Source organism: Felis catus, chromosome A3 (genome assembly GCF_018350175.1).
Source record: "Felis catus isolate Fca126 chromosome A3, F.catus_Fca126_mat1.0, whole genome shotgun sequence".
In the NCBI taxonomy this organism is placed as follows: domain Eukaryota; kingdom Metazoa; phylum Chordata; class Mammalia; order Carnivora; family Felidae; genus Felis; species Felis catus.
Genome location: NC_058370.1, coordinates 59,486,341 through 59,508,397, shown reverse-complemented (window position 1 = coordinate 59,508,397; position 22,057 = coordinate 59,486,341). Strand labels below are relative to the sequence as shown.

At 38.5% G+C, this 22,057-nt stretch overlaps 1 protein-coding gene across 8 annotated transcripts in view; it reads left to right on the top strand.

Moving 5' to 3' along the window:
• Positions 1 to 147: 147 nt before the first annotated feature.
• The window catches only part of NMS (neuromedin S), a 46,320-nt gene continuing 24,410 nt past the window's right edge, over positions 148 to 22,057 (top strand). For 3 of the 8 annotated variants that reach the window (XM_006930035.5, XM_006930034.5, XR_006595481.1), the window contains exons 1-2: positions 161 to 363; positions 18,378 to 18,482. The gene's annotated coding sequence lies outside the window, so the exon portion shown is untranslated. Of the gene's footprint in view, positions 364 to 18,377; positions 18,483 to 21,729; positions 21,829 to 22,057 lie in introns of all 8 variants that reach the window. The other 5 variants (XM_019827029.3, XR_006595483.1, XM_019827032.3 and 2 more) reach the window with 3 other exon arrangements.

Here is a 22,057-nt window from a genome sequence, read left to right as displayed (position 1 = left end):
CCGCGGCCCGCCCGGCCCGGGATGAGGCGGCGCGCCGGAAGGAGGAAGCCGGGAGCCCAAGGCCCTCTCCTGGGGGCGAGTTCGCCGCCGCCCCACGCGGCGCCCGCCCGCGCGCGCCGCCTAGCCCGCTGTGCGCGCCCCCGCCTCCGTCCCCGGCCGCGCGCGCCGCCTGGGGACGCGCGGGGAGGCGCGGGACGGCGCGGGACGGCGCGGGGCGGCGGAGGGGCCCCGGGACCCCGTCAGCCCCTGCGCATCTCCGCCGCCGGATCCTGCGCCCAGCTCTTGCGCCTCCCGTCCTCCCCCGGAAAGAAATTCCATCCCAGGAAATTACAGAGAAACGTGCGGCCGACCTCCAGAAAACAGGTATAATGTTTGAGAACGAAAAAAATCCCAAACCTGCGAAAACGAAGAAAGGCCAAACTTGGAAAAAGACAAAACTGCTTGAGTTTGGGGTACTTCCCAGCATTTTCTGATCAGTCTACTTTGTAAAAGCTTGACCTTTAGTTCTTCGCGGACCTCACTCTGCTGATAGTCTGGGGGATGTAATTTTGTTGTCTAGGTGTAGTTGATTAATACGCAACTGATAAAGGCCAGAACAGTGTACAGCCCTAGAGCCCTGTGACTTCTTAATCTGCAGAAATGGACAGGACTTTAGGGTTTAGAGCCTGGTCTAGAAGTCAACCCCAAAGCTGTTGGGGGTTTTATTGCCCTGGAAAAGATAAACTAGTTTTGTTTTGGTCTAACTTACCTGTTTGTTAACTGTCTTAACTATATGTGTATCTTTTTAGCAAATGGGGTAATAGAGATATGTGTGCACACACCCGCACACACATGAACACATAAAATTTATCAAGCTTTTAAGGAGCCAGCCTCTTTGGGCCTACCCGGTGGGTGCCCTTCCTAATGAGTTAAATAGAATATGGATGGAGCTCACCATTTCAGTGTAGCAGGATTCTCACACAGAGCGGTGACAACGAGGCATTTCTTTCCAGGAAGCAACTTTATTCCTGCTGGCACCGCTCAGTTGGGTGTGTACCCAAAGAACTGAGCCCCCCAACGTCCAGTGGCATAGTTTTTAAATACACTTTGTATTTCTTTGGTAACAGTCTGATTAAGTAATCTCAGTTTACAAGGTCATGAGGGATGTTGTCACTTAGGTGCATAGCCAGCTTACCTTGAAGTTTTTTGGTTTTTTTTCCCCCTTTTCTCTCTTTTTGTCTCTCCTTAGGAAGGGGACCCTACCACATCAGAATTTCACTTTTTACATCATTACCAACCATCATGGCTTAAAGATAGCAAGGTGGTTTACTTGGTCCTTTGGTCACTCATCCCAGTATTTATTAAGCCCCTACTTTAGGCACTGTGGTTGACATGAGACATGTGCTTTCTCCTTGAAGATTTAAATGGACATACATATGTGGGAGATACACAATAAGAAATTTGGAGTTTAGATAAGACATAGAACATAATCCAGGGTTTATGGGTCCAACCAAGCTCTAGGAATTAGGCCTTGTGTGTTCAGATCTTTACTGTACCACATACAGCTTGTGACCCTGTCAAGTTCTTTTCCCATATGTGTCCCATGTTCCTCATCTATAAAGTGAGGATATGGTACTATACAATATTGGAGATAATGCATTTAAAATACATAGCACAATTCTCTCCCAGTGGTAAATATTACAATAAACATAAACTACTTTCATTGTTATTATTTATTGCATTCCCAGTGTGCTGTTCAAATATTAAAAGATACAGTTCTTTCTAGGGATTTACACATTGGTGACAAAAATGACTGAGTATTTTTCTTAGGGTATTTGCAAGTAATTCTAGTTCTTTTTGTTTCTATAAATGAACTTCAGGAAAGCATTATTTAGTCTCTATAACAGAAAGATAGTTTCTAATGCAGTGGTTCTCAAAGTGTGATTCTTGGACCCCTGGGTCTGTAATGTCTAAGACTGTTTTCCCATTAATGCTAAGACATTAGTTGTCTTCGCTATTTAGACATTTTTTTCTGATGACACAAAAGTAATGGTGGGTAAAATTGATGCCACTTAGCATGAACCTTGGCAGTGGAATAAAATGAGATTGGTGCTTGTCTGCAGGCGAAGCTCTTCATGATGGTTTGTGATACTTTTTTTTTCATGGAACACCATTTTTACTTGAAAGAAGAACTGACAGACAAACTGTGGTTACACAGACTTGGGTATTTGGCAGACATTTTCTCCAAAATGAATGAAATGAGCCTGTCACTTCAGGAAAACAACTGATGCTATCTATTGCCAGTGATAAAATTCAGGCTTTCAAGTGAAAATTCAAACTTTTGGAAAACCTGTATCTGCCACTAGGAGTTTGACAGTATCCCAATATTTAAAGATTTTTTTCTGATGAAATCAGTGGTGATGCTAAAACCTTTTCTTTCTTTCTTTCTTTCTTTCTTTCTTTCTTTCTTTCTTTCTTTCTTTCTTTCTCTTTTTTTTCTTTCTTGGTATATTGAATATTGATAGATTGTGGCTGAATAAGAAATATCTGTATATTATATATTTGGCCTTTTCCCTGATTTCTTGACACAGAGCTCCTAAAACTTTGTAATTTCCACAAAGATAGGGGTGACAGGAACATCTTTTGTTCTAATATTTAGCCTTTGTTCCTGGTTCCTGACACAAAGCTCCTAAATCTTTTGGAATTTCCTGGGTGATAGTATTTTTTGTTCTAATCAGTCAACTCTAGCTAGCTTCAGATGGGGATTGGTCACCACAAAGACCAAACCTTGATTAGAAACCTGGGACTTTCAGCCCCACCTCCCCCAACCTCTGGGGGGAGGTGTGGGGCTGGAGAATGACTTAATCATCCTGCCTATGTGATGAAGCCTCCATAAAAACACTTAAATCATAGGGTTTGGAGAGCTTCCATGTGGGTAAGCTATTGAGGTGCTGGAAGGGTGGCCATGTGGAGATGGCATGGAAGCTCTGTGCACACAGACAGCCTTGACCTAGGAATCTTTTCCATTTGGCTGTTCCTGAGTTGTATCCTTTATAATAAATCACTAATAAGTAAACTGTTGCCCTGAGTTTTGTGAGCCATCATAGTGTAATCAAAACTGAGGGTGGGAGTGGGGGTCATGGGAACCTCCGGTTTGTAGCCAAGTCAGAAAGAGATACAGGTAACTTGGAGACCCAATATTTGTGACTGACATCTAAAGTGGGAATGTCCTGGGGCACCTGGGTGACGCAGTCAGTTGGTTAAGGGTCTGACCGGCTCAGGTCATGATCTCACAGTTCATAGGATTGAGCCCCGCATCAGGCTGTGGGCTGACAGCTTAGAGCATGGAGCCTGCTTCAGAATCTGTCTCCCTCTGTCTGCCCCTCCCCAACTCGCACTTGGTCTCTCTCGCTCTCATTCAAAAATAAATAAACATTTAAAAATAAATAAATAAAGTGGGAATGTCTTTGTAGGACTGAGCCCTTAATCCTGTGGAGTTTGCCACTAACTCCAGGGAGTGTCAAAATAAAGGTAAATTGTAGGATATTCAGTTAGTGTCTGGAGAATCAGAGAATTGATTTTTGATGTTGGAGAACATCCAGGCTGATGAATTTTAATGTCACAGAGTATGAGAAGTTCATTGATAGGGTCTTAGATTCCACACTGCATTAAACTTTAAGAAACTACCACTAGCTGAGTTTGGGTTTAGTGTTAAAGAAAAACACACAAAATTATCTGAAAAGATTATGAAAATACTTCTTCCTTGTCTACTTTTCTGCATGAGGAAGGATTTTCTTTATATTCTTTCACCAAAATAACATTGCAGCAGATTGAATGTAGAAAGGACAGTGTATATGAATCCAACTATCTTCTAACTGAGACATTAAAGAGATTTGCAAAAAAAAAAAGCTAAATTTTTGTTTTGGAAAATATAGCTGTTTTTCTTTAAGATTGTTACTTATGGTACCCTATAACATGGGAATATTATTATCTTCAAATGAATTAATAAATGTTTTAAATTTCTCAGTTTTTATTACTAATACCATAAACTTGGATAGTTATAATCCAGATTAACAAAAGCTCTTTGGGGTTCCTTGATCATTTTTAAGAGTGTAAATGAATCCTCAGATCAAAATGTTTGAGAACTGCTGTTTAAAAGAAATTCAAGTCCTTAATGATAAAAGAAAAATATACCAGATTCTTTTACCTTCCACAACTGTAAAATGTATATCTTTAAAGTCAAGGCCAGAGGTGAGACTAGGGAATAACAGAAGTTAACCACTGGCCCAAAATATTGCCACCTGTTGGAACCAAACCAGTGGAATAAACAAATAGATGCATCTAGAGAAACCTAGATGCCTCTTATGGGGTTATGGGTTACATGAAAAACCATTCTCCTATGAGAGTAAAAATTTGCCAGTTCCTCTGACCATTCTGTGGTACTAAGATTTTATAAATTTCTCTCAATACTTCATTTTGGATTAAGCACAAAATAGACTTGGGGTCCGTTAGTGTCAGATCCTAGAAATTGAAATTGTTTTCCTTCTTTGGACTTCCCGAGCTCCTCACTAAACCACAGAGAGGCTCCTGCTTTTTCCACGTCAGGGCCCTGGCCAGAGACGGTTCCCACAATACTGGCTAGCCCCTTCCTGAGTTCTCATCTCAGTGTTCACAGTTGACATCAGCCACTCACAGACTCCTTGGGTTTTCTTTAAAAGAATGTGTTTGGAAATTATTTTTCAGCCATCCTGGAATTTAAAGGCAATGGAAAATTGCATATAGAAAGCACACATCCAAGTTCCTATTCCCGAGCCTACTGAAAAATTGCACTTGACTCCCTTGGTGGGTGTATGAGGAGATACTTAAACAGACTTGAAATGAGATTTTTTTCCCAGGTTAAGGCTTTAGGAGAGCTGTAGTGGCCACAACCAGGCATCTCTAAGGAGTTCTAGAACTGTGAAATTGTTCGGTTACTAAGAGGGCTCTTAGGAGATGTGTAGAGATAGGGATTATACAGACCCGCCAAGTTGATGGCCCTTTCCAATTTACAGAGGGCCATGTAATTCAAAAGTTGTTTGTTTGTTTGGTTGGTTGTTTGTTTGTTTACCAGCAGATGGTGGAGGGAAATAGCCTGTCTTTTATGCTGTGGCCCTCAGAAAACCTCTAATGAGTTTATTATGGTCTTTATGGGGGGTTGTTTTTTCTTGTTAATAGCTTCTCCTAAACTAGGTAAAATATGATAGAGCTTCACATTAGGAAAAAGTCACCAGAAGATTTTTTTCATATTTTAATTCTGTTTTTAAGTTTATTTATTTATTATTGAGAGAGAGAGAGAGAGAGAGAGAGAGAGAGAGAGAGAGAGAGAAGAAGCAGAGGGAGAAAATTCCAAGCAGGCTCCACACTGTCAGTGCACAGTCAGACACGGGAACTGTTAGATCATGACCTGAGCTGAAATCAAAAGAGTTGGACACTTAACCGACTGAGCCACCCAGGTACCCCTCATATTTTAATTCTGAGACCTCTTTAAGACCTACATTTTGAATTGTTGAAAACACATTTTAAGTATTATTAAAATGAGAAAAACCAAAGAGGTGCTGAGCTGTTGAGATGGGAAGACACATCCTACTGTCAGGTTAGACTATATTCTCAATGTAATTGCCTAGGGATAGAAAATTGTGTTGGAAGTAAGGTGACGACACAGAGTAAGATTGGGCCATATGACTAAGCCAATGAATATACACAAAAGTAATCTAAGCCACCCATAGGGCTCACCATTGGGAACATGCCATATGATCCTGAAGTTTTCCTCCCCTGACACATGTCCTAGAAGGCAACACACAGAATAGAAGCAGCTGTGATTGCTAAGTCACCATGTGGAGGAAAATTACAGTACCTGCATAGAATAAGACAAACATGAAATCAGTATTCATTGTGGTAAGCCAAGAATAGTTCATGGTATGTGCCTTATGAAGCACAGCCTATCCTAATATAATATTCTAGTTAAGTGATAAGCACACTGGACTGAAAGTCAGGAGACTTAGGTTCTGTGAAGTTGAACTATAAGAAATTGCTGATAATCATTAGTTTTTGATGTTCAAGAATGTCGGTTTTACATGATTCACCCTTATAGTTACACTTCTGTGACCAAGTGCTATGCAACACTGAGTAATCCACCAATCCCAAAGGTATCTCATTTTTCTCATTTATAAACATCAGACCTCCTAGACATCTGTGGAACATTCCACCCACTAACAGCAGAATACACATTTGTCTCAAGGATACATGGAGCATTCTTCAGGATCTATATCCTATTGCTAAGCTGTAAAACAAGCCTCAATACATTTAAAAGGGCCGAAATTATGCAAAGAAAGTTCTCTAACCATAATGGAATTTAGAAGTCAGTAACATGAGGAAATTTGAGAAATATACAAATTAAATTGAACAACACAATAACCAATGGGTCAAAGAAGAAATCACAAGACATTAGAAAATACTTTCAAATGAATGGAAACAAAAGCACAGCATACCTGAACTTATGGAATATACTGAAAGCAGAACTCAGAAATGTATAGCTATAAATGGGAATGTTACAAAAGAAAAAGATCTCAAAATTTAACCTAACGTTTTACTTTATGAAACTAGCAAAAGAACAGCCAGCTAAGCCCAAATCAAGAAAAAGGAAGGAAATAACAAATATTGAAGTGGAAATAAATGAAAGAGAAAATTGAAAAACAATGGAGAGAATAACAAAAAATTCGTTCTTTGAAAAGATCAACCGAATTGATACACCTTTTTCTAGACTGACTAAGAAACAAAAAGAGAGAGGAATAAAATTACTAAAATCAGGAATGAGAGGGGAGACATTACTACCAAGACTATAGTCGTTGGAGAAATCAAAAGGATTATAAGTGAATACTTGAACATTTGTATGCCAACCAATTATATAACCTTACATAATGGACAAATTCCTAGAGAGACACAAAACTATCTAAAATTCACTCAAGAAGAAAATCTGAATGGACCAATAGCAAGTAAGAGATTAATGGTTTTAAAACTTCCAACAAGGAAAAGTCTAAGCCCAGGTAATTTTACTGTTGAATTCTACATTTAAAGAAGAATTAATACCAATCCTTCACAGCTTCTTCAAAAAAATAGAAGAGGATGGAATACACCTCAACTCATTCTGTGAGGCCAATATTACCCTGAAACCAAAACTAGAAATAGGCATCACAAGAAAACTACAGACCAATATTCTTATGACTACAAATGCAAAAATCCTCAAAAACATACAAATTGAATCCAGCAACATATATAAAGGATTATACCCCATGCCCAAGTGGGATATATCTCAGGAATACAAGATTGCTTTAGCATCTGAAAATCAATTAATGTAATATACCATGTCAATAGAATAAAGACAAGTCACATGACTAAATAGAAGTAGAAAAAGCATTTGATAAAATGCAACTCCCTTTTATGAGAAATGCATGCAACACACTGGAATAGAAGGGAACTTACTTAACTTGGTAAGTGACATTTACAAAACCCCACAGATAGCATCGTACTCAAAATAGTGAAAGACTGAAAGCTTTCCCCCAAGATCAAAAACTAGACAAGATGTCTGTTTTTATTATTTCTACTCAACATTTTACTGGAGGTTCCAGGTAGGACAGTTAGGCAAGAAAAAAAAATAGTATCCATACTGGAAAGGGATAAATAAAACTATTTCTATTTTAGATGACATGATCTTGCATACAAAAAAATCCTAAGGACTCCGCTAAACTATTAGAACTAATAAATGAATTGAACAAAGTTACAGTATATGAGACCAACCTACAAAAATCAACTCTATTTTTATGGACTAGCAATGAACAATCCAAAAATGAAATTAAGAAAACAATTCTGTTTATAATAGCATCTAAAGGAATACAATTCTTGGGGATATATTTAACAAAAGAGGTATAATACTTATACTCTGAAAACTATAAACATTTTTGAAAGGAATTAAAGAACACCTAAATAAGTACAGAGACATCCCATGTTCATGTATCAGGAAATTTAATATTGTTAAGATGGTAGTACTCTCCAAATGACCTGCAGATTCATTGCAGTCCTCATCAAAATTTCAGACGACTTCTTTGCAAAAATTGCCAATGTGACCCTCAAGTTTGCATGGATATTCAAGAAACTCAGAGTAGCCAAAACAATCTTGAAAAATAAGATCAAAGTGAGAGGAATCACACTTCCCAATCTTAAAACTTACTACAAAGCTACAGTAATCAAGAGAATGTGGTACAGGCATAAGAATAGACATATAGATCAATGGAGTAGAATTAAGAGTCCAGAAGTAAACCCTCACATTTATGGTCAATAGATTTATGACAAGGTTGCTAAGACAGTTAATGGAAACAGAATTGTATTTTCTACAAATGGTGTCAGATGACTGGATATCCACATGAAGAAGAATGGATTTAAACACCTCTGTCATAACATATTCAAAACTTCACTCAAAATGGACCATAGATATAACTGCAAGAGTTAAAACTTAAAAAAAAAAAAAGCTAGCAGAAAAATAGGCATAAATCTTTGTAACCTTGAATTAGACAATAGTTTCTTAGATATGACACCAAGAGCACAAGGTCAAAAAAAGAATTTTTTTCATTAAAATTTTAAAAATGTTGTGCTTTAAAGAACACTATCAAGAACATGAAAAGACAGTCCATATAATGGGAGAAAATTGTTGCAAGTCATATATACCTGTTAAGGGACTAGTGTCTAGAATATGTACAGAACTCCTACAATTCCATAATAAAAAGACAAAAAAACTCAATAAAAATGCACAAAGGATCTGAATAGACATTTCTCCAAAGAAGATATGCAAATGACCAATAAGTGCATGAAAAGATGCTCAACATCACTAATCAGTAGGGAACTTAAAATCAAAATCACAAGGAGATACCACTTAACACCAACTGGAATGGCTACAATCAGAAAAGACAATAACAAGTGCTGATGAGTTGTGGAGAAATGCAACACTCATACATTACTGGTAAGAATATAAAATGGTGCTGTTGCATCAGAAACCAGTTGGCGGTTCCTCAAATGTTAAACATAGGGTTCCCATAAAACCCAGCAATTTCACTCCTGAGTGTGTACCCAAGAGAAATGAAAACAAGCCTACAGAAAAACTTGTACATAAATGTTCACATCACTATTTATAATAGCCTAAGAGTGGAAACATCTCCATCAAATGATGAATGAATTAACAAAATGTGGTATATCCATACAGTGGAATATGACTTGGGAAAAAAAAAAAAAGAAGGAATGACATGGATGAACCTTGAAAACGTGTTAAATTGAAAGAAGCCAGATACAAAGGACAACATGTTGTATGACTCCATTTAAATGAAATGTCCGAAATAGGCAAATCTGTAGTCACAGAAAGTGGAATAGTGGTTGCCTGGGGCTGGAGTGAAGGTCAGGAATTGGGAGTGACTATTAGATACAGGGTTTCTTTTTGGGGGCGATGAAAATATTCTAGAATTAGATTGTGGTGATTGCTCTACAACTCTGTGAACATACTAAAAGCCATTGAACTTTAAGTGGATGAGTTTTAGGGCATGTGAATTATATCTCAATAAAAAGGTTAATTAAAAATGTGAATGTGTAGTGATTTAGAAAAATACCCTCACTTATATTGCAGTTCACCTCATTGTATGTATCTGTTGAACAGAATAGTAGATGGAAAAATGCTCAGCTAATAGTTAGGAGATGTGATTTCCAATCTGGCTTTCATGTAGAGTCTGGTAAATCAACTTCTGAGCCCCAGTTTTCTAATATGAAACCAATATGTTATTTTGAATAACTGCTGTGTTCCCTTCCAGCTTTAATAGCCAATTATTCTATGGAAGCTAGATCTGAATCTGTAAAGAGTTGTTGTGGGGATGTACATTTATATCTGGGTTTAAGTCCTGTAATGAAAATAGCAAAGTGTGGAAGGAAAAATGTCAGAAGCATTCATCTAAGAAGAAAATAATATGGAGACATAAGGAGAAAAAAAAAGACAAATTTTTTTGTCTATGTGACATACGGTTAGGTAATTACCCATCCAGTTGGTTGAAAACACAATTTTATTATTTTCTTTCCAATCATGGCAAGATGGGACCTACTTTTACATCTCTTATGATAAGGAAACTGCCAATTAAAGTTACTATTATCTTTTTTCATACAATGCTACTCAGAATGCAACATAGTGCTAGAGTGGCACTTTGAAAAATTGGCCTGCACTTCTGGTATTGAGTTCATAAAGCATGGGAAAAATGTATCTTGGTCAGACAAGATGTGTTAATAAAAAGCATGAATTGACTGTAAGTATCAAGAATTAACAAACTCCTGATGTCTTATACTAAATATTGTTTTAGGGTCGTTATCAGAAAAGCTCTTACATCAGGTGGAAGGTTGGAAATTCACCATGCATATGCTCTATTTTATTTACCATCCAAATCTTCCGCTAGTAATAAGTTAGGGAGGTGCATTGATTCTTCAAACCACGAGAGCACTATTTGGTTCCCAGCTACTGTTGACTCTCAAACCTGGCTGATCATCAGGGATCAGTGTAAAGATAATTCACATCAGTGGCTCTGTCCCCTAGAGATTCTCATTCAGTAGGTAAAGCCCGGACCCTAATATTTAAAATCTCCTCAGATGATTCCAGTGAGCAGCCAAGTTTGGGAATACTTGTCTAATTAAGGCCCTGAATTACTGGATAGCCTTAGTGCTTAGGTGCCACTGACTGAAAAATGCTATTGAGAGAGGACTTCAACCCCCTCCATTTTGACTTCAGTCTGTACCTTCTAATTGATTAAGTTCTTTCCAGCTTATCTCTTAACTCAGGCAAAAGACTGTGTGGGTACAGCATCCTGTGATGGGAACTGACACTATTCCCTCGAGCAATAGAGACCCCCCTGATGCCAGCAAGACCCCACATATTAGGCCTGACCTTTACTGCCAAGCTGCATGAACTACCGACCTTTGTCCCACATTTCCCTTATGTAAACCTAGAAATATTTTCAGCACTTTGGAGATGGTCTTTGAGATGTTAGTCTGATGTCTTCCCAGTGTTGTTAGTGTTACTGAAATAAATTCCTTTCTTGTTTCACTGCCACTCATGTCTCTGGCTTTGCATTTTGTCAGCAGGAATGAGTGGGCCGAACCTGGTCTGTTTGGGAGCCAGATGCTGTTGTATCCCTGTGCCCCAGTTACACTATGTTAATTTATATTTACTTTTGTGGGCAGGACAGAGAAATGCTACATTAATTGTACTAAAACTCTTTTTACAAAGTGAAAATAGTAATCATGCATCCATATGATTGATTACATACGCTTTCTTTTTCAGCACCACATTCAAAGTTTTGGCCTAACCCCCCTTTGTTTCCAGAGTCTCAAGAGTCTCTGGCAAATAGGCTGCCATTATTAACCTATGCTCTTGATCTTGATTACTTGAAAAGTCTTAGGATTGAGTGATTTGAAACACACTGAAGAATACTAGTGTTTTATTTGTATTTTCCATTTGGTCAAAATCTGTTTTGTTTTCCCTTGCCTTAATTGAATCACTTGTGACTGGTTGTTCAAAAGCTCTTCTTCAATGTTGGCCAGAGGTTTTTGACAGACAGTAGTTCAATGCACTGGAATAGAGTATTGCAATGTATGCACTGGTTGCAAAAACCTTACCTACCTTTGGAAACTCTGTGATTTGAGAGGTTTGATAACTTCCTCTGCCTTGAATTGACTTGCTTTGTATACCAAAGACCCAGTTTCAATACTGCATCATGGTGGTATGCCTTTTCTTTGTTTATGAAAGTTGGTAATCCAAATTCAAGTTAAAATTCAGCCACATTTGGGGCCACCAAAGTAATTTGCTTAATTGAGATGACAGTGGAGTGAACAGATGCCTTGCCTGAATGAGTGAGTTTATACATGTGTAGCCAATGACAACTACGTGACAGCCTTCTCTTCATTCTGGTGGCTAGCGAATTTCTTTTGCTATTGATTATAAGAGACAGACATGGATGTAGGTGATACCCTAGTTCCTAGTAGAAGTTAAAGAAAAGAATGTTTTAAGAGGGGATACTACTCACAACTTTCTATTGAGACCACTCTCTTAAAGGCCATTGATAACGAGATTAATTCTACAGACACTTATCAAATGCTTACTACATGCCAAGTATTATGCAAGTGCTGGAGAGCCATAGATGAATAATAATAGTAATATATATAGCAAACGTTTATATAATGAATACTATATGTAAGCAACGTTCTTCATACTGCACACAGCAACCTTTTAGTGGGTCATAAGAATCAATTTAGTGCTTCACAACCATCATTTGAAAAATGAAGAGAAATGAAGTAACAGAGTAGTTCCCTCGTATTAAGATTAGGCCATTTTGGCATGGACATTATTTTGAGTTAAAACAAATCAAAACCCAGCAGATTCAGGAAAAGGCTCTTTATCTCTCCATTAACTGTCTGCTAGTACAAGGAAGAGAGCTATTAATAGAGATTCTTCTTTACCCAAGAAATTTGTCTGCATAATAGGGTACCTATGTTTTCCAAACATCTCCTTATACCTTCCTGCTAATGTTCTTTTTCCCTTTTGTATCCTCAGAGTCCTACCCGTCTCCTTAGCTCATGTAAGTGTCATGTTGCCTCATTGTCTTTGGAATTTCCATGTCTGTGTGGATTCCCTGTGTGTGTGCTATTAAATTTGACTTTTTCCTATTAATCTGTGTCTAGTCAACTTGATCTTAGACCAGGTAGAAGGGCCTTGAAGGGCATAGGAAATTTTCAACAACAGTAAGAATTGTTCCATAAAACTTTTATTTCATACACACCTATACTCATACATCTATGTCCAGTGGGTCACAATATAAAATTTATTTCCTATTGTTTTGGTCAAAATGGTTTAAAAAAATGTTTATTTTATTTTTGAGAGAGAGAGAAAGAGTGCAAGCAGGGGAGGGACAGAGAGAGAGGGAGACACAGAATCTGAAGCAGGCTCCAGGCTCTGAGCAGCACAGAGCCCAACACGGGGCTCAAACTCACAAACTGGAGATCGTGACCTGAGCTGAAGTTGGACACTTAACTGACTGAGCCATTTAGGCACCCCTGGTCAAAACAGTTTTAAAGTCACTGATCTGGAACACTATTACTAGAAGCATTAAAATGGGTTAATTACAGATTCAATTTTTTAACAGATATAAGACTATTTAGAATTTTAATTTTTTTATATAAGTTGGTTAGTCATCTTTTGGTTAGTTGTGTTTTGGGGGGAAATTTTCCATTTCATCTGACTTTTCAAATTTATTTGCATAAAGTTATTCATAGTATCTTATCTTTTTTTAATATTTGTGGAATCTACATTAACATCTCCCTTTTCATTTCATACTGGTCATTTGTGTTTTCTTTCTTTTTTTCCTGCCCAATCTTGCTAATGTTTATACTTTATTGTTATTATTTTTAAAAAATTTTGATTTGTTGATCTTATTGATTTCTTCTGTTGCATGTCTGCTCTCTATTTTATTGATTTCTGCCTTTATCTTTTTTCTTCCTTTTTATTATTTTCTGTTCTTTTTTTTTTTAAGTTTATTTTTATTTATTTTGAGAGAGAGATAGAGAGCAAGCAGGGGAGGGGCAGAGAGAGAGGGAGAGAGAGAATCCGAAGCAGGCTCCATGCCATCAGCACAGAGCCTGATTCAGGACTTGAACTCATGAACTGTGAGATCATGACCTGAGCCGAAATCATGAGTCAGATGCTTAACCAACTAAGCCACCCAGGCACCCGAGGTGCTGTTCTTTTTAAGATAGAAGCTTAAATCATTTATTTTCAGCTTTTCTAATATTTACATTTAAAGCTGTAAATATCCCTTTAAGTACAACTTTGGCTACTTTCTATAAATGTTGACAGAATACTTACCTGTCAAGTCATTCCAAGTCATATGGTTTTAAGACTCCATAAAAACCTACATTTTGCTCCTTTTCCTGCTTCTATTCCTTACTAGGACCTGCACCCCCACTTTACACATGCCTTGTAATGCAAATAGCATATGTCCTCCTTGTAAGGGACAGGAGTTAATGATTTCTCTGGAATAGATAACATCTAAGGAAGGACCAGGTGAGAATGATCAGAGGAAGCTGTCATATGCATATTCCAGACCACAGATACTAGAGGGCTCAGCACCATGGCCCCCTGCCTCCAAGGAATAACACTTGGGCCCTCGACTATGTTCTAACTTGTTCTTGGATGCCTGAAAGGACAAATTCACTGGAACACAATCCTCAATAAAAACCCCCAGACCCTGAACAAAGATCAGACACATGCTCCTTTCCATGTCTCCCAGATGCTTCATCTGTATCTGTTCTCTCTGTATGTTCAATAAAGTCTGCTCTCACTTCCTCCTGCTGGTTTGCATTTGATTTCCATCCTTCACAAAGTCAAGGACCCTCTTCCTGCAGGACCCCATCTGGGTCTGGCCTGCTGGTGTCAATAATTCAATGGTTCTGTTTGATTTGTTCTATTTAATTTCTTTCAGCTTGAGGAGTATGGCAGCATAATTTTGTGACTATCAGAACAATAGTCACAATTTCCCAAATCATTTCTTATTTAAAATATATCTAACAAAACATCTTTTGGCATTATCTTATGAAATAGCTTTTACCGGGAGACTGTGGTGTGACCCCAACAGGTGGAGGCGGCCTTGCAGGCAGTGAAAGAATTCGCCCAAGGCAGAACAAAGGAGATAGCAATGTATTGAATACATTGTAAGGGAGTAGTGGGCAGGACAGCAAAGGAAAGTCTGCCAGGAGGCAGTGTTGGGGGGGTGGGGGGGAAGAGGTGGTTTCTATAGTTATGGGAGGGAGTGAGGAAGTATGGGAACATATGGAATTTTCCTTTTTTGGTAACTATGCCCTGTTGTAAGTAGCCCATTTGTCAACTGGGGCCTATGGCTATACTGAAGTGAATCACTTAACAAGCCTGTTTGCATTCAGCCTGGTGGTCGCTTGTGGGTCCTTTTACCTTCCTCGGCTTTCCATTGCTCAAGCCTATTGCCTAAAAGCAGCCTTGTGGAAACACATTTTGATTCTTCCCTGCTTCTATAAGAACTATGAAATGACATCTCGAATTCTTCTTGTAAGATAGGAGCTATTAAAGTGTTGCTTATTCATAATGTCTGTGGGCAAATAAGGACATGACAATGAACCTCTTTTGTCTTAATAAAACTCAATATATTAAAACTTTCCAGAAAATTGAAATGCTATTATAATCATGGCAAAACATTAAGACAACCAATTAGAATTATGTACTTTTGATATAAAAGTTTACTTTCAGGGCACCTGGGTGGCTCAGTTGGTTAAGCTTCTGACTCTTGGTTTCAGCTCAGGTCATCATCTAACAGTTCATGGGTTTGAGCCCCACATAGGGCTCCACAGCTGGCAGCAAAGAGCCTGCTTGGGATTCCCCCCCCCCACCCCTCCCCCACTCACACTGACTCTGTCTCTCTCAAAATAAATAAATAAACTTAAAAAAAAAATAAAAGTTTCTGCAGTCCAGTTACATCTGTAAGAATAGCTTTATTATGCCAAATAATCTGTTTTCCCAGAGGCATGGAGATAACAAAGATGCTTTCCTCTTTTCTTTTTGGAATGGGATGTCTCTCACCCACTGCTAGAAGGGCCTACATTCTCAAGGCTCAGCACTAGAATTGCATTAGCACTAAGAAAAAAGCCAAGCCCTGGAGACTCAAAATTTATAATATGAAAAGAGGGCAGAATAGAATTATTGACAAATGGAATGTGGAGCTGGGTTGTTTTGCCTCTCTAATTCTGAGTCATTTTATCACATATGAAATGTCCTATAAAGAGTAATTTAACCTCCTGATGTAGATATTGCTTGACTCATGGCACACAGTGGGATAAAAACTGGCCTAGTTAATTGCAGTACCAAATTTTTAGGAAGGAGCAGGACATGGTCTTGGTTGTTGGAAGTCAGAAAATTTGCTTCAGAAGACATCATTTTGCAGTCCTTTGATTCAGCATTTCCATATCTAGGGATTTGCTCTAAGGAAATAACTATTTACATTTGTGAAGCTTTAATTATAAGGATGTCTATCATAATATTGCTTAGAGTTCTATAAAAACTACAAAAAGCCTAAATATTCTCAATTAGGTAATGTAAGTTTATTATATTGGAATATGATAAGGCCAAAAATGATGCTTCTGATGAATATTTCATTCTATAGAAAACATTCCTACTATATTTTAATTTGATTTTTTAATGTTTATTTACTTTTGAGAGAGGGAGCGACAGAGCATGAGCAGGGAAGGGGGAGAGAGAGGAAGACACAGAATCCAAAGCAGGCTCCAGGCTCTGAGCTGTCAGCACAGAGCCCAACATGAGTTTCGAACTCACAAAGATTTCATGCAAGATCATGACGTGAGCTGAAGTCGGACACTTAATCAACTGAGCCACCCAGGCACCCCTACTATATTTTAAAGATACAAATATTATATGTGATGTAATTCAATTTTTTTAAAGGGCACATGGTATATTATATACTGTATGCTTTGATAAAATACCAGAAGGGATAAATACCAGATGTTGACGGTTGTTATCTCTTGGAGTGGGGATTATAGGTGATTATATTTTTTGGCTTATCTGCAGTTTAAAACAACTTCTTAAAAAAAAGACTATGCTTTTTGTTTGTAATACTGAAAAATAGAAGCTATTGCTTTATAAATTGCATTAGAGCAATTGAAAGATGAGTGAATATGGACCCTTGCTGTAAGAATTTCCAGCTATCTGACTTGGATGACATTTAAAAAACTGTTTAATTGTTTTTGAATCACCTCATCTGCAGCATAGATAGGAAGGTATTCAACAGAATATTAACCATGATTATGGTTATTGAATATGGAAGAATCTGAGTATTTCCTTCTTGAGTTCAATCAGAGAAGCATACCAGTAGGAATGGGATGTATTACAGGGATTTGGCCTTACAAAATTGTGGGAGCTAGTTAAATAGCTTATACACGGAGGTTATCTCCGCATCTGGAGCTGGGCCTGATGTCAGTAGGGAAGGCAGTCAGGAAAGAAAGGGCGTGAAATGAGAGAGAGCAGAGACAAGCTGGAATCTGCAAGGATGAACTAAAAGCCACATCAGTTTCTCACCGACTTCACTGCTCTGACTTCAATGATAACTTGAAGAAGACACTTGTGCCTGTTGTCACAAAGCTAATGTGTACCTGGTAGGAGGTAGAAAGCCCAGAAGCCCAAGGAGGAATCCAGCAGGAACTAGAAGAGCTGTGGGTCTGGCTGCTGTCTCACACCAAGGTGGGAGGCAGATCTGTGGTATCAGTCGTGGTCTGCAACCACACCTGACTCTCCACAAACCAGGTAGAAATACACAGTTGACCCTTGAACAGAGGGGCCACTTATACCTGGGTGTTTTACAGTAAAGTACTGTAAATATATTCTCTCTCCCTTATGATTTTCTTAATAACATTTTCTTTTCTCTAGCTTACTTTAATTGTAAGAATACAGTATATATAATAACACATAACATGCAAAATGCATGTTAATCGACGGTTTATATTATCTGTAATGCTTCTGGTCAGCAGTAAGCTATTAGTAGTTAAGTTTGGGAGGAGTCAAAAATTATAGGAGTGCTGGATGGCTCAGTCGGTTAAGTGTCTGGCTCTTGATTTTGGCTCAGGTCGTGATCTCATAATTTGTGAGTTCAAGCCCCAGATCAGGCTCTGTGCTGACAGCACGGAGCCTGCTTGGGATTCTCTCTCTCCCTCTTTCTCTGCCCCTCCCCCACTTGCTCACTCTCTCTCTCTCTCTCTCTCTCTCTCTCTTTCTCTCTCAATAAATAAACTTAAAAAATTATATGTGGATTTTTGACTGTGTGGGGAGTGGGGGTGTTGGTGTCCCTAACCCGTGTTGTTCAAGGGTCAACTGGTACAACCAAATGGCGTAGAAGTATATTTCTGAGTATAGATAAACATGGCTTCTGGTTCCTTTCAAGCCCCACATAAGACTGTCTTGTGGCCACACAGGAGAAGGAATTCTAGCCATACAGCTTGACTAAGTTGATACAGTACAAGCTACCATGGCCTTTATTTGCTACTAACCCACGGGAGGACCACGGACAAGTTGCCTATCCTCTATGGCTCCCCAAACCTCTCCAAGATAATTAAAAAAGCAGCACTAGCCACTTTTTGTTTTGTATGTATGGGGTAAAGATGAGAAAGACTAGATTTGTAAAATTATTGGGTGAATGTTAGGATTAGTTCCGTATCATCATTTTAAGTTGTTTTATGTTTATTGTTCTGTGACATAGGCCTTCCTCTGGAAATGCTGCTTTCTGTCAAGCCGACTATCAAAACACATTAAATATGAAGATTTGATAGAAAAACGTACATATAAGCCAACAGTAACCCATAAGGTATGTCAGCCTTCCTAACAAGTAAATGAATACTTTGAGGTTTTCTCCCCACTGGGAAACAATGATAGTATGTCTCTTAATTATGTACTAAAACAGTAACTCACTATTCTCTCTTCCATCAAGCTGCAAATATATAGCAAGCAGACTGTCTTTTATAATAATACTGCCCACTGAGCCTAAATACTACCCATTGTCATGTGTCGAGTCGCTGCTATGTGTCATGTCCTGGCCAAATGACTTTTAATACATCATATCTAATTTTCTCACTAACTGTGCAAGATAAGCATTTTTGCCAATCCAATGTGTGTGAAATAGTATTTAATTGTTTTAACTTATATTTCTCTAATACTAGTCTACTGATCGTTAGGTTACTTCTTCTCTGAATGGCTTATTTATATCCTTTGCTGAGTCCTGGCCCAGGCCATTACCAGCTGTATAAAATTGAACAAGTTATTTAAATCCTTTGCATCTAAGTTTCCTTATCTGTAGAAAGAAATACATATAAAGGATTACTGTATAAATGTAGAGTAATTTTTAGGATAAAGTGTATTCATGTATATTAACTATTATTAATTCATAGCACATGTGTTAATTGGCATTTGGATATAAATTCCCATTTGCTCTGTTATAAATATGTTCTCCCTGACAGTGGCTTGTCTTTAAACTTAATTTATAACATTTTATCATATAGGAGTTTAACATTTTTATAATAATATATATCATTACTTTAATGATTTCTATCTTTATAAAGAACTCATCTTTCCCTCAAACAATAAAACATTATGAGATACCTCCTTCCAGTTGTTTTAAACTCTTTTTAACATTTATTTTTGAGAGAGAGAGAGACAGAGCGTGAGTGGTAGAGGAGCAGAGAGAGAGAGAGACAATCTGAAGCAGGCTGTATGCTCTGAGCTGTCAGCACAGAGCCAGATGCAAGGCTCGAACTCACAGACCATGAGGTCATGACCTGAGCCAAAGTCGGATGTTTAACCGACTGAGCTACCCAGGCGCCTCTCTTCCAGTTTTAAAATTTTGAATTTCACATTTAGATATTTAATCTACCTGGAGTTTATTTTTATATGGTATGAGGAAGTACATATCTATTTTTTATTTTTTTCATATAGAAAGCTGAGCTAGGTCAGACCACAAGTGCTAGTATAGGTAAGAAGTCTGTTGAGAATGGTGACCTCACTTAGCTTGGGTTACTTTCTTGGTTGTTTAATAGTGACCCAGTCAACAACCAGGGCAAAGGATCATAGGAGGGTAAAAGCATGCTTTCGAGGAAACAGCTCTCCCAAATTTCTTTGTCACTGTGGAATTGCCCCTAAATACTTGGGGGTCTCAGCAGCCTGGGAGAGAAAAGTGCCAGAGGCTACAGAATCAAGACAACCCGCCTTTTATATCATCTTGGAGTTTAAGAGGGTTTTGGTGTGAAGTGTTACATCAACACTTAAGGATGACCCTGTGATCTCTTAAAGGTGTTGGTACAATGCATACTTTCTATTCCATTTCTAATTGGGCCTCCTTGATTTTTTCGTGCTGTGAGATGTGAGGTGACACAGTTGTCCCAACTCCATTTATTGACCAGTTCTCCCCATGATTGGTAACATGTCCCACACCAGAGACCTGCAAAAACCAATGTCTGTCTATGAATACAATAGCTAATGTAATCATTTATGTAAAACAGACAGTTTCAGGGGCACCTGCATGGCGCAGTTGGTTTTGGTTAACCGTATGACTTTGCCTTAGGTCAAGATTTCAAGGTCTGTGGGTTCAAGTCCTACATTAGGCTCTGTGCTAATAGCTTGGAGCCTGGAGCCTGCTTCGGATTCTGTGTCTCCCTTTCTCTCTGCCCCTTCCTCTCTCATGTTCTGTCTCTGTCTCTCTCTCAAAAATAAATAAACATTAAAAAAAGTTAAAAAAAAAAAACCAGACAACTTCAAATGTTGTCCATCTTGATTTTGGTTCGTGGATTCTAAATGTCCAAAGTTCAAATGATTCAGAGTTGAAGTGAAAGAAAACTAAATCCTTATTTTCCTTTTGATGACACATTCTAGTTTTTAAAGATTCATAACACAATCCAGAGCCTTTTTATACTGATGCCTAATTGTATGACATGGGCTCAGGACTTGGATTTGTGCCTTCTGATAAATATGGTGGTGTCAGATATCATAGCAGGTGATTATAATTGCAATAATTCTGTAGCCTTCTCACAGTAGGAAACTAAGTCAGTCTGTGAATTGGTCAGCAAACTCTCCAAAGGAAATTACTAATGTGAGAAGTGGAGGAATAAATGTGTGGTTAGAGTCCAGTTTAATTTCCTGTGAACTGATTGCTTCCTTGGTAGTGGTCAATATGTGTGTCTCAGTGCCTTTGGGGAAGCATGCTCCTATGGTATTATGATGGATAATAAAAACACAGAATCCTTCTGTGTCTCCCTCTCTCTCTGCCCCTCCCCCACTCATGCTCTGTCTGTCTCTGTCTCAGAAATAAATAAACATAAAAAAATAAATAAATAAAAAATAAAAAAACAACAACAACAACAACACAGAATCCTGAAGAAGAACATTGCTAAATGGTATTAAAATATGGCTCTGGGATGAAAAAATGAGCTTGTGACATCTGACTAATAGGGAGATGGAGCATAGTGAGAATTATTCATAGTGGTCAATGAAAAGGCCAGGATGCACATTGAGCAGAGCAGCCAGCAATACTCGGGTGTTGTTTGCACACTGCTTCTCTAAGTGACAAACTGTAATCATCAAAGCCTTCTCAAAACTTTCCATTCACCAGGGCTGCTTAGGCTAGGATACAAGTGATATTTTTACAGATGGCTGTGCGTGGATCATATAGACGCCAGCAGCTGTGATGGGTCCCCACTGTGGCACGGATCACCCAAGACATTCCATGTGGCTTCTTGGGAGTCCTCTATTATTTATTTATTTGGGGCATAAGATTTATCTTTGTGAGTGTTTTTCCAGAATTAATATACACCAATAACCTTTGCATGTCCTGAGTATCTCTAAGGTGATGTAGAGAGGAGAATCCAGGATCGTGCTGCCTAGAGACAGGAGGCAGAAAGAGCCCAAAAGGGCTGAGAGTGAGCTGTTGAGCAAATAAGAGAAAATGCTTAATTCTGCTGAACTGAAATTCTCAACCTAGGGTCTGAACTTAGGGTTCTCAAACTTAGATTTCTGCAGAATCCCCTGGGAAGTTTGTTTACAATGCAGATTCACCCCCAATTCAGATTCACAGGGTCTGGAATGGACCCACAAATGTGCACATCCGAGGTGTTTCTGAAGTATGTGGTCTAGGAACTATATTCAGAGGAAATCCTCTACTGCTGGTGAGTAGTTGTATGTGTTGGGGGTTCATGAAAAAGGACTATGGAAAGGAACCATGCACCTGAACCCCCAACATAGTATGACAAATTGCACATCCAGACATGCCTGTGCATTTGATGAGGGAGCATAAGGCAAGCTGACAGGCCACAAACACCCTCCATACCCCCCACACCCAGATGGGGTATGTGTGATACTCCTCAGGTACTCCTGGCTGCCCAAGAACAAAGGAAA